This window comes from Heterodontus francisci, chromosome 41 (genome assembly GCF_036365525.1).
Source record: "Heterodontus francisci isolate sHetFra1 chromosome 41, sHetFra1.hap1, whole genome shotgun sequence".
In the NCBI taxonomy this organism is placed as follows: Eukaryota; Metazoa; Chordata; class Chondrichthyes; order Heterodontiformes; family Heterodontidae; genus Heterodontus; species Heterodontus francisci.
The window spans coordinates 10,147,691-10,162,059 of NC_090411.1; the positions used below are offsets into that span (position 1 = coordinate 10,147,691).

A 14,369-nucleotide genomic window follows, 5' to 3' on the forward strand; every position below is an offset into this window, starting at 1 on the left:
ACGTCGCCGTCTTCTGCTCGGATCCGCTGTCCGTGCGCAGACTGATGAGCATCTGCGACCAGTTCGAACTGGCCTCGGGAGCCAAAGTTAACCACGGCAAGAGCGAGGCCATGTTCTTTGGGAACTGGGCTGACCGATCCTTTGTCCCCTTCACCGTCAGGTCAGATTACCTGAACTTGCTGGGGATATGGTTCGGAAGTGCCGGGGCGTGCACCAAAACATGGGAGGAGCGAGTAGCCAAGGTACGACAAAAGTTGGGCACGTGGGGGCAGCGATCTCTCTCCATTGTGGGTAAGAACCTGGTCATCAGGTGCGAGGCGCTCACGTTGTTGCTCTACGTGGCGCAGGTCTGGCCCATACCCCACTCCTGCGCCGTGGCAGTCACCCGAGCCATTTTCCGCTTCGTCTGGGGATCTAAAATGGACCGGGTCCGGAGGGACACGATGTTCAAATCTCTGGACATGGGCGGGAAAAATGTACCCAACGTGGCCCTCATCCTGATGACCACCTTCGTGTGCGGCTGCATCAAGCTATGTGTAGATCCCCAGTACGCAAACTCCAAGTGTCACTACGTGCTGAGGTTCTATCTGTCCCCGGTGTTGCGAAGGATGGGCCTGGTCACATTGCCGCGGAACGCTCCGTGCAGTTGGGACGTGCCGTACCACCTATCCTTCGTGGAGCAGTTTCTGCGGAAAAACACCTTTGACCACCGGTCCATCAGGCAGTGGTCTGCACGGAATGTCCTCAAGGCCCTACGGGAAAAGGAAACGGTGGATCCTGTCGGATGGTTCCCCGAGCAGACCGTCAAAGTCATTTGGCGGAATGCCTCATCACCAGAACTTTCAAACAAGCACCAAGACGTAGCTTGGCTGGTGGTGAGAAGGGCCCTCCCCGTCAGATCCTTCATGCACACCCGAAGTCTCGCCCCCTCCGCACAGTGCCCCCGCGTTGGCTGTGGTGGGGAAGAGACGGTCGCCCACCTCCTCCTGGAATGTGCCTTTGCAAAGCAGGTGTGGAAAGAGATGCAGTGGTTTTTGTCAAGGTTCATCCCAAGCAGCTCTGTAACACAGGAGTCTGTGCTCTACGGGCTGTTCCCAGGGACGCACACCGAGACAAACATCAACTGCTGCTGGAGGACTATCAATTCGGTGAAAGACGCCCTTTGGTCTGCCCGAAACTTGCTGGTCTTCCAGCGCAAAGAGTTGTCCACCACCGAATGTTGCAGACTGGCACATTCCAAGGTCCAGGACTACGTGCTGAGGGACGCACTAAAGCTTGGGGCAGCCGCAGCAAAGGCTCAATGGGGAAAGACCACAGTGTAAGGTTCCCCCACCAAGCTAGACTGAGGGGCTGGATCCATGGGAAACCCCTCGAACTGTATCGTTAATATTCTGAATTGCTGTAAATGTAAAACTGTAATTGACATGACAATTGTGAAACGGAAGGGTTGGGAAGAAACTCATGACAGTATTGAAGGAAACTGATCTCCCTTGCAATGTTTGTATTTTTTGGTGCTGTTTGGAAACTGTTTGGCAATGTAATTTTTACAGATTTTTATGAATAAAGTATATTTTGGAAATAAAAAAAAAAAAAAAAAAATCTGTTCTTATTAGCATGTCAGAATCCATGAGAAAAGGCATCATCACCCTCATTTACAAGCAGAAGGGGGAGAGGGTAGAAATCAGAAATTGGCGGCCCATTTCACTGCTTAATGTTGATTACAAAATTCTGTCCAAAGTCATAGCCAGTCGAGTCAAGTCTGCTCTGGAGCTGGTGATTCACCCCGATCAGACCTGTACTGTACCCGGCAGGAAGATTTCTGATAGCCTCGCGCTACTCAGGGATACGATCGCCTACGTACGGGACAGGAGGGTGGACACCTGCCTCATCAGCCTGGACCAGGAGAAGGCTTTTGACAGGATATCGCACACCTACATGATGGACGTGCTTTCCAAAATGGGGTTTGGGGAGGGAATCTGCAATTGGATCCAACTGCTCGACACAAACATCAGTAGCGCAGTCTCAATCAACGGGTGGGAATCGGAAAGTTTCCCGATCAAATCTGGAGTCAGACAGGGCTGCCCTCTGTCCCCGGTCTTGTTTGTTTGCTGTATTGAACCCTTTGCTGAGTCTATTAGGAAGGATGCGAGCATAAGAGGGGTGACAATCCCAGGCAGCGGAGGCACTCAGGTCAAAACCTCCCTGTACATGGATGACGTCGCCGTCTTCTGCTCGGATCCGCTGTCCGTGCGCAGACTGATGAGCATCTGCGACCAGTTCGAACTGGCCTCGGGAGCCAAAGTTAACCACGGCAAGAGCGAGGCCATGTTCTTTGGGAACTGGGCTGACCGATCCTTTGTCCCCTTCACCGTCAGGTCAGATTACCTGAAGGTGCTGGGGACATGGTTCGGAAGTGCCGGGGCGTGCACCAAAACCTGGGAGGAGCGAGTAGCCAAGGTACGACAAAAGTTGGGCATGTGGGGGCAGCGATCTCTCTCCATTGTGGGTAAGAACCTGGTCATCAGGTGCGAGGCGCTCACGTTGTTGCTCTACGTGGCGCAGGTCTGGCCCATACCCCACTCCTGCGCCGTGGCAGTCACCCGAGCCATTTTCCGCTTCGTCTGGGGATCTAAAATGGACCGGGTCCGGAGGGACACGATGTTCAAATCTCTGGACAAGGGCGGGAAAAATGTACCCAACGTGGCCCTCATCCTGATGACCACCTTCGTGTGCGGCTGCATCAAGCTATGTGTAGATCCCCAGTACGCAAACTCCAAGTGTCACTACGTGCTGAGGTTCTATCTGTCCCCGGTGTTGCGAAGGATGGGCCTGGTCACATTGCCGCGGAACGCACCATGCAGTTGGGCGGAGCCGTACCACCTATCCTTCGTGGAGCAGTTTCTGCGGGAAAACACCTTTGACCACCGGTCCATCAGGCAGTGGTCTGCACGGAATGTCCTCAAGGCCCTACGGGAAAAGGAAACGGTGGATCCTGTCGGATGGTTCCCCGAGCAGACCGTCAAAGTCATTTGGCGGAATGCCTCATCACCAGAACTTTCAAACAAGCACCAAGACGTAGCTTGGCTGGTGGTGAGAAGGGCCCTCCCCGTCAGATCCTTCATGCACACCCGAAGTCTCGCCCCCTCCGCACAGTGCCCCCGCGTTGGCTGTGGTGGGGAAGAGACGGTCGCCCACCTCCTCCTGGAATGTGCCTTTGCAAAGCAGGTGTGGAAAGAGATGCAGTGGTTTTTGTCAAGGTTCATCCCAAGCAGCTCTGTAACACAGGAGTCTGTGCTCTGCGGGCTGTTCACAGGGACGCACACCGAGACAAACATCAACTGCTGCTGGAGGACTATCAATTCGGTGAAAGACGCCCTTTGGTCTGCCCGAAACTTGCTGGTCTTCCAGCGCAAAGAGTTGTCCACCACCGAATGTTGCAGACTGGCACATTCCAAGGTCCAGGACTACGTGCTGAGGGACGCACTAAAGCTTGGGGCAGCCGCAGCAAAGGCTCAATGGGGAAAGACCACAGTGTAAGGTTCCCCCACCAAGCTGGACTGAGGGGCTGGAACCATGGGAAGCCCCTCGAACTGTATCGTTAATATTCTCAATTGCTGTAAATGTAAAACTGTAATTGACATGACAATTGTGAAACGGAAGGGTTGGGAAGAAACTCATGACATTATTGAAAGAAACTGATCTCTTTTGCAATGTTTGTATTTTTTCGTGCTGTTTGGAAACTGTTTGGCAATGTAATTTTTACAGAGTTTTATGAATAAAGTATATTTTGGAAATAAAAAAAAAAGTAGTATCTGTTCTTATCAGTTTAATATCTGATACGTCCCCTATCTGGGGACCAAATATTAAATTGATTTTTGGGACAGGGAGATGGAGCAGGGGCTTGCCCCGTCCACTCCATGCATCCACCTGGTATTGCAGTGTTTCCAGGAGCGGTGCAGCTTCCCCCCTCCATGGGGGCGAGACCCCTGCTGAAAAATAGAATTCGCAATAGTGACGGCGCTGCTGCTCGGCTGACTTTGCTGCAGTTTTCCGTGGGCGCTACGCTGCCCCCTGTTGGATTGCCCCGCAGTTGCAGGCCGCCCTTTGCTGCCCAGCGCGCGCGTGTCTTTTTTCCTGCGCAATGCCTCGCGCAGAAGCGCAAGGAATGGCTGCGCGTGGCATGCACGCGTGCTTTCCTTTCTGCTTGCAAGGCCCGGCAACAAAAGGAGCTCTGGCTCAAAGACCGCCCGCCATCGCCTCTTTCGCCCTAGGCTCGCCCACCCGGCGGCTACTTTGACGTTGAGGCCGCACGCCGGGCCTGACGCGCGCAGCAAACGCAGATTTACAGCCATCGCTTCTCGGCCTTTTGGCTAAGATCAAGTGTAGTAACTGTTGCCCGAAACTTTTCAACCTTGGATTACCTTGCCAAGGTCAAAGCTGACCTACTGTTTCTGCAGGAGTGTGGAATACCACACCTCAGCACCTACAGGCAGTGGTCGCGATGGTGGTCCCACGGGCCATCGATCTGGTCGGGGGGTAATGACTGCCGTTCCTCCGGCCTGGGTATTCTGCTGCGGGGAGGTAACTTCACCATCTCCGAAGTTAAGGAGGTGGTGGGCGGCCGCCTCCTCGTAGCAGACGTGATGTACAACAACGCTCCGCTCCGGTTGATCAACGTGTACGCCCCGGTACAACGCAGTGAGCGGCTGACTGTCTTCCAGCAGCTCCCACTGCTGCTGGCGACGTCCAGGCCGGTCATTCTAGGCGGTGACTTCAACTGCATCATCGATGCGGCTGGACGATCCGGCAGTGACGACGGCAAACTGGAAGCTACGTCCAGATTCCTCATAGAAACAGTTAAGGATGCCAAACTGCACGACGTCTTCAGCAAACCTGCAGACGGAGCGCAGCGCAGATACACATGGTCAACATCGGACGGGTCTGCCCGTTCCAGGATTGACTTCCTGTTTGTGTCCCGTGCTGTCACGGTCGGATCCACCGACGTCAAGCCGGTGTTCTTCTCCGACCACTGCCTCTTACTGGCCGACTGTCACTTACAGGACGACCAGCGGGTTGGCAGAGGGACGTGGAAGCTCAATGCGACACTGCTGACCCCAGAGAACGTTGAGGAACTCAAAAGGGATTACAAAGGTTGGAGGACCGTGAAACCCCTCTTTGAGTCTCCAGTTCACTGGTGGGAAGCGATAAAGGAGAACATCAAGAGGTTCTTCATCCACAAAGGTGTTCAGAAGGCGAGAGAGAGACAGAGGGAACTGTCCCGACTCCAGAAAATTATGCAAAATCTACTCCGGTTGCAGTCAATGGGGGTCGAGGTCAAGGAGGACCTCCAAGAGGTGAAGAGCCAGCAGGCCTCGCTCTTTGCCAAGGAGGCCTCCAAGATCATCTTCCGGTCCAGAGTCCGCTCCATCGAGCAGGATGAGACGTGCTCGCGTTACTTCTTCCAAAAGGTACACAGAGAGAGCTCTGTTATCAGCAGCCTGAAGGAAGAAGATGGCTCGGTAACGTCTTCGCAGTCCGACATACTAAGGATCAGCAAATCCTTTTATGCTGGGCTGTATGACGCGAAGCCCACAGACAGCAGAGCCTCCCAGTCCTTCCTGTCATCTATCACAGAGGTCCTAGATGACAGCAGGAGGGAGAGACTGGACAAGCCGCTAATTCTGGACGAGCTGACAAAGGCCGTCGAGTCTTTCGAGACGAGTAAAACTCCCGGGAGCGACGGCTTACCGGTCGAGTTGTACTCGTCCCTGTGGGACTGGGTCGGCCCGGACCTGCTGGAAGTATACGAGAGTATGCTCCTGGCCGGCAGCATGTCAGAATCCATGAGAAGAGGCATCATCACCCTCATTTACAAGCAGAAGGGGGAGAGGGCAGAAATCAGAAATTGGCGGCCCATCTCACTGCTTAATGTTGATTACAAGATTCTGTCCAAAGTCATAGCCAGTCGAGTCAAGTCTGCTCTGGAGTTGGTGATTCACCCCGATCAGACCTGTACTGTACCCGGCAGGAAGATCTCTGATAGTCTCGCGCTACTCAGGGATACGATCGCCTACGTACGGGACAGGAGGGTGGACACCTGCCTCATCAGTCTGGACCAGGAGAAGGCTTTTGACAGGATATCGCACACCTAAAATGGGGTTTGGGGAGGGAATCTGCAATTGGATCCAACTGCTCTACACAAACATCAGTAGCGCAGTGTCAATCAACGGGTGGGAATCTGAAAGTTTCCCGATCAAATCTGGAGTCAGACAGGGCTGTCCTCTGTCCCCGGTCTTGTTTGTTTGCTGTATTGAACCCTTTGCTGAGTCTATTAGGAAGGATGCGAGCATAAGAGGGGTGACAATCCCAGGCAGCGGAGGCACTCAGGTCAAAACCTCCCTGTACATGGATGACGTCGCCGTCTTCTGCTCGGATCCGCTGTCCGTGCGCAGACTGATGAGCATCTGCGACCAGTTCGAACTGGCCTCGGGAGCCAAAGTTAACCACGGCAAGAGCGAGGCCATGTTCTTTGGGAACTGGGCTGACCGATCCTTTGTCCCCTTCACCGTCAGGTCAGATTACCTGAAGGTGCTGGGGACATGGTTCGGAAGTGCCGGGGCGTGCACCAAAACATGGGAGGAGCGAGTAGCCAAGGTACGACAAAAGTTGGGCATGTGGGGGCAGCGATCTCTCTCCATTGTGGGTAAGAACCTGGTCATCAGGTGCGAGGCGCTCACGTTGTTGCTCTACGTGGCGCAGGTCTGGCCCATACCCCACTCCTGCGCCGTGGCAGTCACCCGAGCCACTTTCCGCTTCGTCTGGGGATCTAAAATGGACCGGGTCCGGAGGGACACGATGTTCAAATCTCTGGACAAGGGCGGGAAAAATGTACCCAACGTGGCCCTCATCCTGATGACCACCTTCGTGTGCGGCTGCATCAAGCTATGTGTAGATCCCCAGTACGCAAACTCCAAGTGTCACTACGTGCTGAGGTTCTATCTGTCCCCGGTGTTGCGAAGGATGGGCCTGGTCACATTGCCGCGGAACGCACCATGTAGTTGGACGGCGCCGTACCACCTATCCTTCGTGGAGCAGTTTCTGCGGGAAAACACCTTTGACCACCGGTCCATCAGGCAGTGGTCTGCACGGAATGTCCTCAAGGCCCTACGGGAAAAGGAAACGGTGGATCCTGTCGGATGGTTCCCCGAGCAGACCGTCAAAGTCATTTGGCGGAATGCCTCATCACCAGAACTTTCAAACAAGCACCAAGACGTAGCTTGGCTGGTGGTGAGAAGGGCCCTCCCCGTCAGATCCTTCATGCACACCCGAAGTCTCGCCCCCTCCGCACAGTGCCCCCGCGTTGGCTGTGGTGGGGAAGAGACGGTCGCCCACCTCCTCCTGGAATGTGCCTTTGCAAAGCAGGTGTGGAAAGAGATGCAGTGGTTTTTGTCAAGGTTCATCCCAAGCAGCTCTGTAACACAGGAGTCTGTGCTCTACGGGCTGTTCCCAGGGACGCACACCGAGACAAACATCAACTGCTGCTGGAGGACTATCAATTCGGTGAAAGACGCTCTTTGGTCTGCCCGAAACTTGCTGGTCTTCCAGCGCAAAGAGTTGTCCACCACCGAATGTTGCAGACTGGCACATTCCAAGGTCCAGGACTACGTGCTGAGGGACGCACTAAAGCTTGGGGCAGCCGCAGCAAAGGCTCAATGGGGAAAGACCACAGTGTAAGGTTCCCCCACCAAGCTGGACTGAGGGGCTGGAACCATGGGAAGCCCCTCGAACTGTATCGTTAATATTCTCAATTGCTGTAAATGTAAAACTGTAATTGACATGACAATTGTGAAACGGAAGGGTTGGGAAGAAACTCATGACATTATTGAAAGAAACTGATCTCTTTTGCAATGTTTGTATTTTTTCGTGCTGTTTGGAAACTGTTTGGCAATGTAATTTTTACAGATTTTTATGAATAAAGTATATTTTGGAAATATAAAAAAAAAAAAAACTGTTGCCCGAAACTTGCTGGTCTTCCAGCGCAAAGAGTTGTCCACCACCGAATGTTGCAGACTGGCACATTCCAAGGTCCAGGACTACGTGCTGAGGGACGCACTAAAGCTTGGGGCAGCCGCAGCAAAGGCTCAATGGGGAAAGACCACAGTGTTAGGTTCCCCCACCAAGCTGGACTGAGGGGCTGGATCAATGGGAAACCCCTCCAACTGTATTGTTAATATTCTCAATTGCTGTAAATGTAAAACTGTAATTGACATGACAATTGTGAAACGGAAGGGTTGGGAAGAAACTCATGACAGTATTGAAGGAAACTGATCTCCCTTGCAATGTTTGTATTTTTTGGTGCTGTTTGGAAACTGTTTGGCAATGTAATTTTTACAGATTTTTATGAATAAAGTATATTTTGGAAATAAAAAAAAAAAATCTGTTCTTCTCAGTGCTTATTTGATTGAGAAGAGACCATGATCATTGCCTTTTGATCCTGGGGAAGCTTTGAGTAAAATGGCTATAACCAATTTTCGAGCTTCGGGCCAGGGAGTGCGCAACACCGTTCGGGTGGTCGTGAAGGACAAGGAAGGAGATGCACCGGTCGATCGCACCTTCTTCATCAAGAAAATTCTCTTCGATTGCTGCGGATTTCAAGCGACGGACGTCTTCTGCCTGCAGGATTTCCCCAGCAGTGGATACTTCGACGTGACGTTCCGGAACGTGGCGGGATGCATCAAGTTCCTGAAGCCGTTCAAGGAGAAAGGGGACCGGGCGCCACTGTCGATCCTCACAGCGGAGCCGCTCTTCACGCTTCCGTCACAACGGGACCGGGTGGTGACGATTCACCTCTACAACCCCCATGTTCCGGTGGTGGATGAACTCACCTTTCTCGCCAGGTACGTCGAGGTGGCCGGCAGCAGTACTGATGTCAAGGACCCCTCTGGGATCTGGACCAGCAAGCGGCGGGTCAAGGTGATCTTGAAGGTGGATCCCAGTGGAGCCATCATCCACCCTCCCTCCAGCTTAGCTATCGGGGGAAGTCGAGGCTTCTTGGTCTACGCTGGACAGCCCAGAGTTTGCCGCACCTGTGGCAAATCTGGTCACATGGCAGCCAACTGCAGCACGGTTGTTTGCAAGAACTGCAAGGAGGAAGGCCATCAGACCAAGGACTGTAAGCAGACGAAGTGTTGCAACTTGTGCGGTGCGGCAGGCCATCTCTACAAGACCTGCCCCAAACGTTGCCTCAGCTATGCTCAGGCGGCAAGGTCCAAGGATAGGCCGGGAGAAGGTTCGACGAAGGCGTCCGCTGTTCGAAAGGAGACCAGCAACTTTCTCCTCAGTGAGGAACTTCAACCTGAGAAGGAAGGAGAGGCAGCTGAAACCAACGACCCAGCACCTACCCAGCGCCTGGAAACCCCGACTCCACAGACAGAATCAATGGAGGAGGAGGCAGCAGATGGACAAACAGGTCAGTGGCAAGTGGTCCAGAGGAAAACCACAAAGAAAAAACATCCCAAAGCCACCACCCAAACCAGTGGCAAGACGTTGGGATTATATTCATTGGAGTTCAGAAGAATGAGGGGGGATCTTATAGAAACATATAAAATCATGAAGGGAATAGATAAGATACAAGTAGAGAGGATGTTTCCACTGGCAGGTGAAGCGAGGACAAGAGGGCATAGCCTCAAGATTAGAGGGAGCAGATTTAGGACTGAATTAAGAAGGAACTTCTTCACCCAGAGGGTTGTTAATCTATGGAATTCTTTGCCCAGTGAAGTAGTTGACGCTTCTTCAGTAAACGTCTTTAAAGCTAAGGTAGATATCTTTTTGAACAATAAAGGAATTAAGGGATACGGTGAGAGCGCGGGTAAGTGGATCTGAGTCCACAAAAAGATCAGCCATGATCTTATTGAATGGCGGAGCAGGCTCGACGGGCCGGACGGCCGACTCCTGCTCCTAGTCCTTATGATCTTATGATTATGAATTAGAGCCATAGAGTCATTTACCGGATATAAGGAGGCTATTCAGCCCATCAGTCCATACTGGCGTTCCATGGAGCAATCCAGTCAGACTCACTCCTCTGCTCGATTCCCATAGCCCTTCAAGTGTCCATACAATTTACTTTTGAAATCATTGAGTGTCTCCCTTTCTACCGCCCTCGTGGGCAGCGAGTTCCAGGTCATTCCCACTTGCTGAATAAAAAAAGCTTCTTCCTCACATTCCACCTGCCTCTCTTGTCCAAAACCTTCAATCAGCGTTCCCTAGACCTTGTACCAGCAGTTAATGGGAACCGTTTTACCTTGTCTAACTTACCTAAGCCTGTCATGCTCTTGTACACCTCTATCAAATCTCCCCTCAATCTCCTTTGCTCGAGGGAGAACAAGCCCAACTTTTCCAACCTAACTTTGTAACTAAAATCCCCCATCCCAGGTACCATTCTGCTAAATCTCCTCTGCACCCTCTCAAGGATTCTCACATCCTTCCTAAAGTGTGGTGACCAGAACTAGACACAATTCTCCAGTTGGGGCCTAGCCAGAGCTTTATAAAGGTTCAGCATAACTTTCCTGCTTTTGTACTCAATGCCTCTATTTATGAAACCCAAGATCCCATATGCTTTGCTAACCATTCTCTCCCTATGTTCAGCTACCTTCAAACTTCGATGCTCATGCACCCCCAAGTCCCTCTGTTCCTTCCTACATCTTTAGATTGCACGGCCATTAAGTCTATAATGGCTCACCCATCCCTTCTACCAAAATACATCACCTCACACTGGTCTGTATTCGATTCTATTTGCCACTTGTCTGCCCATTCTGCTAGCCTATCTATGTATTGTTACAGGCAATTTGTATCATCCTCACTGTTTGCCACAGCTCCAAGTTTGGTATCATTAACAAATTTTGAGATTCTACTCTGTATTCCAAGATCCAAGTCATTTATATATAGCAAAAAATGCAGTGGTTCTAGCACTGACATTTGGAGAACACCACTGTCTACCATCTTCCAGGGTGAAAAACAACCATTTACCACAACTTGCTCTTTTCTTTCCTTTAGCCATTTTTATCCAATTGGACACGGTGGTACCTTATCGAATGCTTTCTTAAAATCCATCTCAAGAACATTCACCGCATTTCCTTCATCAACCGTCTCTGTTACTTCATTAAAAAATGTAATTCGATTTGTCAAGCATGATCTGCCTTTTACAAATCTGTGCTGGCTATCCTTAATTAATTGAAACCTCTCCAAATGTCTGTTGATTTTTTTCCCTGATTATTGTTTCTAAAACCTGTAAGATTATTAAACCTTTAACCCTACGAAAGAATTCTTGTCGTATAAAAAAGTAGAAAAAATGGGGCATAATACAAAAGATGCCAAGGCAGAGGCACTGTGGCAAATTATGTCAAACTGTAACAAGCCCACTGCACCTGGAGCTAATAGTCCTTGAAGAGCTGGCTGAGAACTGTCTAGCAGGTCTCTCTCAAGTTGATAAGAAGGCACAGGATGCAAAGACCTTGAGAAGGTTAATTGGATAAGACCCAGGATAAAAGAGAAACTACTGGTCAGTTCTGCACGGTGGAGAGAACCAGAAACAAGAAAACAAAGGGAAAAGGCAAGAGAGAGAAACAAGGAGAAAGCTGCAATAAAAAAATGTGCCTTCCTCATCCAGGAAGTATCTCGCCCACGTTAGAATGTATAGCACTGCCTGAATTTATTGCAATAGTTTGCATGAAACTTAATAAACTTGTTCTCAAAAACACAAGAAATAGGAGCAGGAATAGACCATATGGTCCATCTGCACCATTTAATATGATCATGGCTGATCTTGGGCTTCAATTCCACTTTCCTGCCTGCTTCCCATATCCCTTAATTCCCAACAAGACCAAAAATCTATCTATCCCAGCCTTAAATATATACAATGTCGGAGCATCCACAACCGTCAGGGGTAGAGAATTCCAAAGATTCACAACTCTTTGAATGCAGTAATTTCTCTTCATCTCAGTCCTGAATGATCGGCCCCTTATCCTGAGACTGTGCCCCCGTGTTCTAGATTCCCCGACCAGCAGAAATAATCCCTCAGCTTCTACCCTATCAAGCCCTTTCATAATGTTGTATGTCTCAATTAGATCACCTCTCATTCTTCTAAACTCCAGAGAATATAGGCCCAATTTACTCAGCCTCTCAAAATAGGACCACCGCCTCATCCCAGGGACCAATTTAGTAAATCTTCGCTGCACTGCCTCCAGTGCAAGTATATCCTTTCTTAAAAGTGGAGACCAAAACTGCACACAATATTCCAGGTGCGGTCTCAGCAAAGATTGGCACAATTTTAGTAAGACTTCTTTATTCCTGTACTCCAACCCTCTTGCAATAAAGGCTAACATGCCATTTGCCTTCCTAATAGCCTGCTGCAGCTCCATGTTAACTTTGTGCATTTCTTGGACAAATATTCCCAAGTCTGTCTGAACATCAACACTCGGCAGATTCACACCTTTGAAAAAAATTCTGCTTTTCTATTTTTACAACCGAAGTGATCAACTTCACATTTCCCGACATTATACACCATTTTCCATCTTGTTGCCCACTTACTTAACCTGTCTCTATCTCTTTGCAGCCTCTCTATGTCCTTCCTGCAGCTTACCGTTCCACCGAGCTTTGATTTTTGGGACAGGGAGATGGAACAGGGGCTTGCTCCGTCCACTCCATGCATCGGCCTGGTATTGCAGTGTCTCCAGGAGCGGTGCAGCTTCCCCACTCCATGGGGGCGAGAACTCTGCTGAAAAATAGAATTTGGAAAAGCAACTGCGCTGCTGCTCGGTCGCATTTTCAGATGCTTTCTTTCCTTGGCTGTGCTGCTGAGCTCAACTTCTGTGCGGGCCTCCATCTGCGCCGTGAGGTCGCGACAGGGCCCCATGCTGCCCCCTGTTGGATTATCGAGCAGCTGCAGGCTGCCCTTTGCTCCCAGTCGCATGTGCTTTTTTTTCGATGCAATGTCTCGCAGAGAAGCGCAAGGAATGGCTGCGCATGCACGCGTGCTTTCCTTGCTGGTTGCAAGGCCCAGCAACAAAAGGAGCTCTTGCTCAAAGATCGCCTGCCGTCGCCTCTTTCACCCTCAGCTCGCCCACCCCATGGTTACTTTGACCTAGAGGCCGGACGCCGGGCCTGACGCACGCAAGAACCGCAGTTTGCAGGTTATTGCTTCTCCTTTTCACTGAACGAAGAAGTGCTGGAACGACAGCCCCTTCAAAAGAGACGGCAGAACTGAAAGGAGATGGAAGATAAAGCCCCCGGGCACGGGAAGCTGTGATGGGCCTGACATACCCCAACCCCAAGGCGCCACACCTAACGACATGGCCAACACAACCCAGCTCCGGGACACCAAGAGCAAAGACACGTTTGGTGCACCTCATCTCCGGGAAGCCGGGAGTAGTGATGTTTTCAAGGAGGAACAGAGGGAAACAGTAGAAGACAGCCCAATCCTTGCTGCCTACAAGACGCCCCCGATGTCACCCCTGCATGAAAAACCAGATGCCAAACTGCACGGCGTCTTCAGCAAACCTGCAGACGGAGCGCAGCGCAGATACACATGGTCAAGATCGGACGGGTCTGCCCGTTCCAGGATTGACTTCCTGTTTGTGTCCCGTGCTGTCACGGTCGGATCCACCGACGTCAAGCCGGTGTTCTTCTCCGACCACTGCCTCTTACTGGCCGACTGTCACTTACAGGACGACCAGCGGGTTGGCAGAGGGACGTGGAAGCTCAATGCGACACTGCTGACCCCAGAGAACGTTGAGGAACTCAAAAGGGATTACAATGGTTGGAGGACCGTGAAACCCCTCTTTGAGTCTCCAGTTCACTGGTGGCAAGCGATCAAGGAGAACAACAAGAGGTTCTTCATCCGCAAAGGTGTTCAGAAGGCGAGAGAGAGACAGAGGGAACTGTCCCGACTCCAGAAAATTATGCAAAATCTACTCCGGTTGCAGTCAATGGGGGTCGAGGTCAAGGAGGACCTCCAAGAGGTGAAGAGCCAGCAGGCCTCGCTCTTTGCCAAGGAGGCCTCCAAGATCATCTTCCGGTCCAGAGTCCGCTCCATTGAGCAGGATGAGACGTGCTCGCGTTACTTCTTCCAAAAGGTACACAGAGAGAGCTCTGTTATCAGCAGCCTGAAGGAAGAGGACGGCTCGGTAACGTATTCACAGTCCGACAGACTAAGGAGCAGCAAATCCTTTTATGCTGGGCTGTATGACGCAAAGCCCACAGACAGCAGAGCCTCCCAGTCCTTCCTGTCATCTATCACAGAGGTCTTAGATGACAGCAGGAGGGAGAGAGTGGACAAACCGCTAACTCAGGACGAGCTGACAAAGGCCGTCGAG

At 51.2% G+C, this 14,369-nt stretch overlaps 1 non-coding gene and 2 pseudogenes across 1 annotated transcript; all 3 read left to right on the forward strand.

Annotated features, from left to right (window-relative positions):
* The first annotated feature begins 3,782 nt into the window (after nt 1-3,782).
* Nucleotides 3,783-3,964, forward strand: LOC137354142 (U2 spliceosomal RNA). The gene has a single exon (XR_010970290.1). It is a non-coding gene; the product is annotated as a U2 spliceosomal RNA (small nuclear RNA).
* A 386-nt stretch (nt 3,965-4,350) lies between these two features.
* LOC137354820 (U2 spliceosomal RNA) lies at nt 4,351-4,447 on the forward strand (annotated as a pseudogene).
* Nucleotides 4,448-12,650: 8,203 nt separating this feature from the next.
* On the forward strand, nt 12,651-12,740 carry LOC137354829 (U2 spliceosomal RNA; annotated as a pseudogene).
* The last annotated feature ends 1,629 nt before the right edge of the window (nt 12,741-14,369 follow it).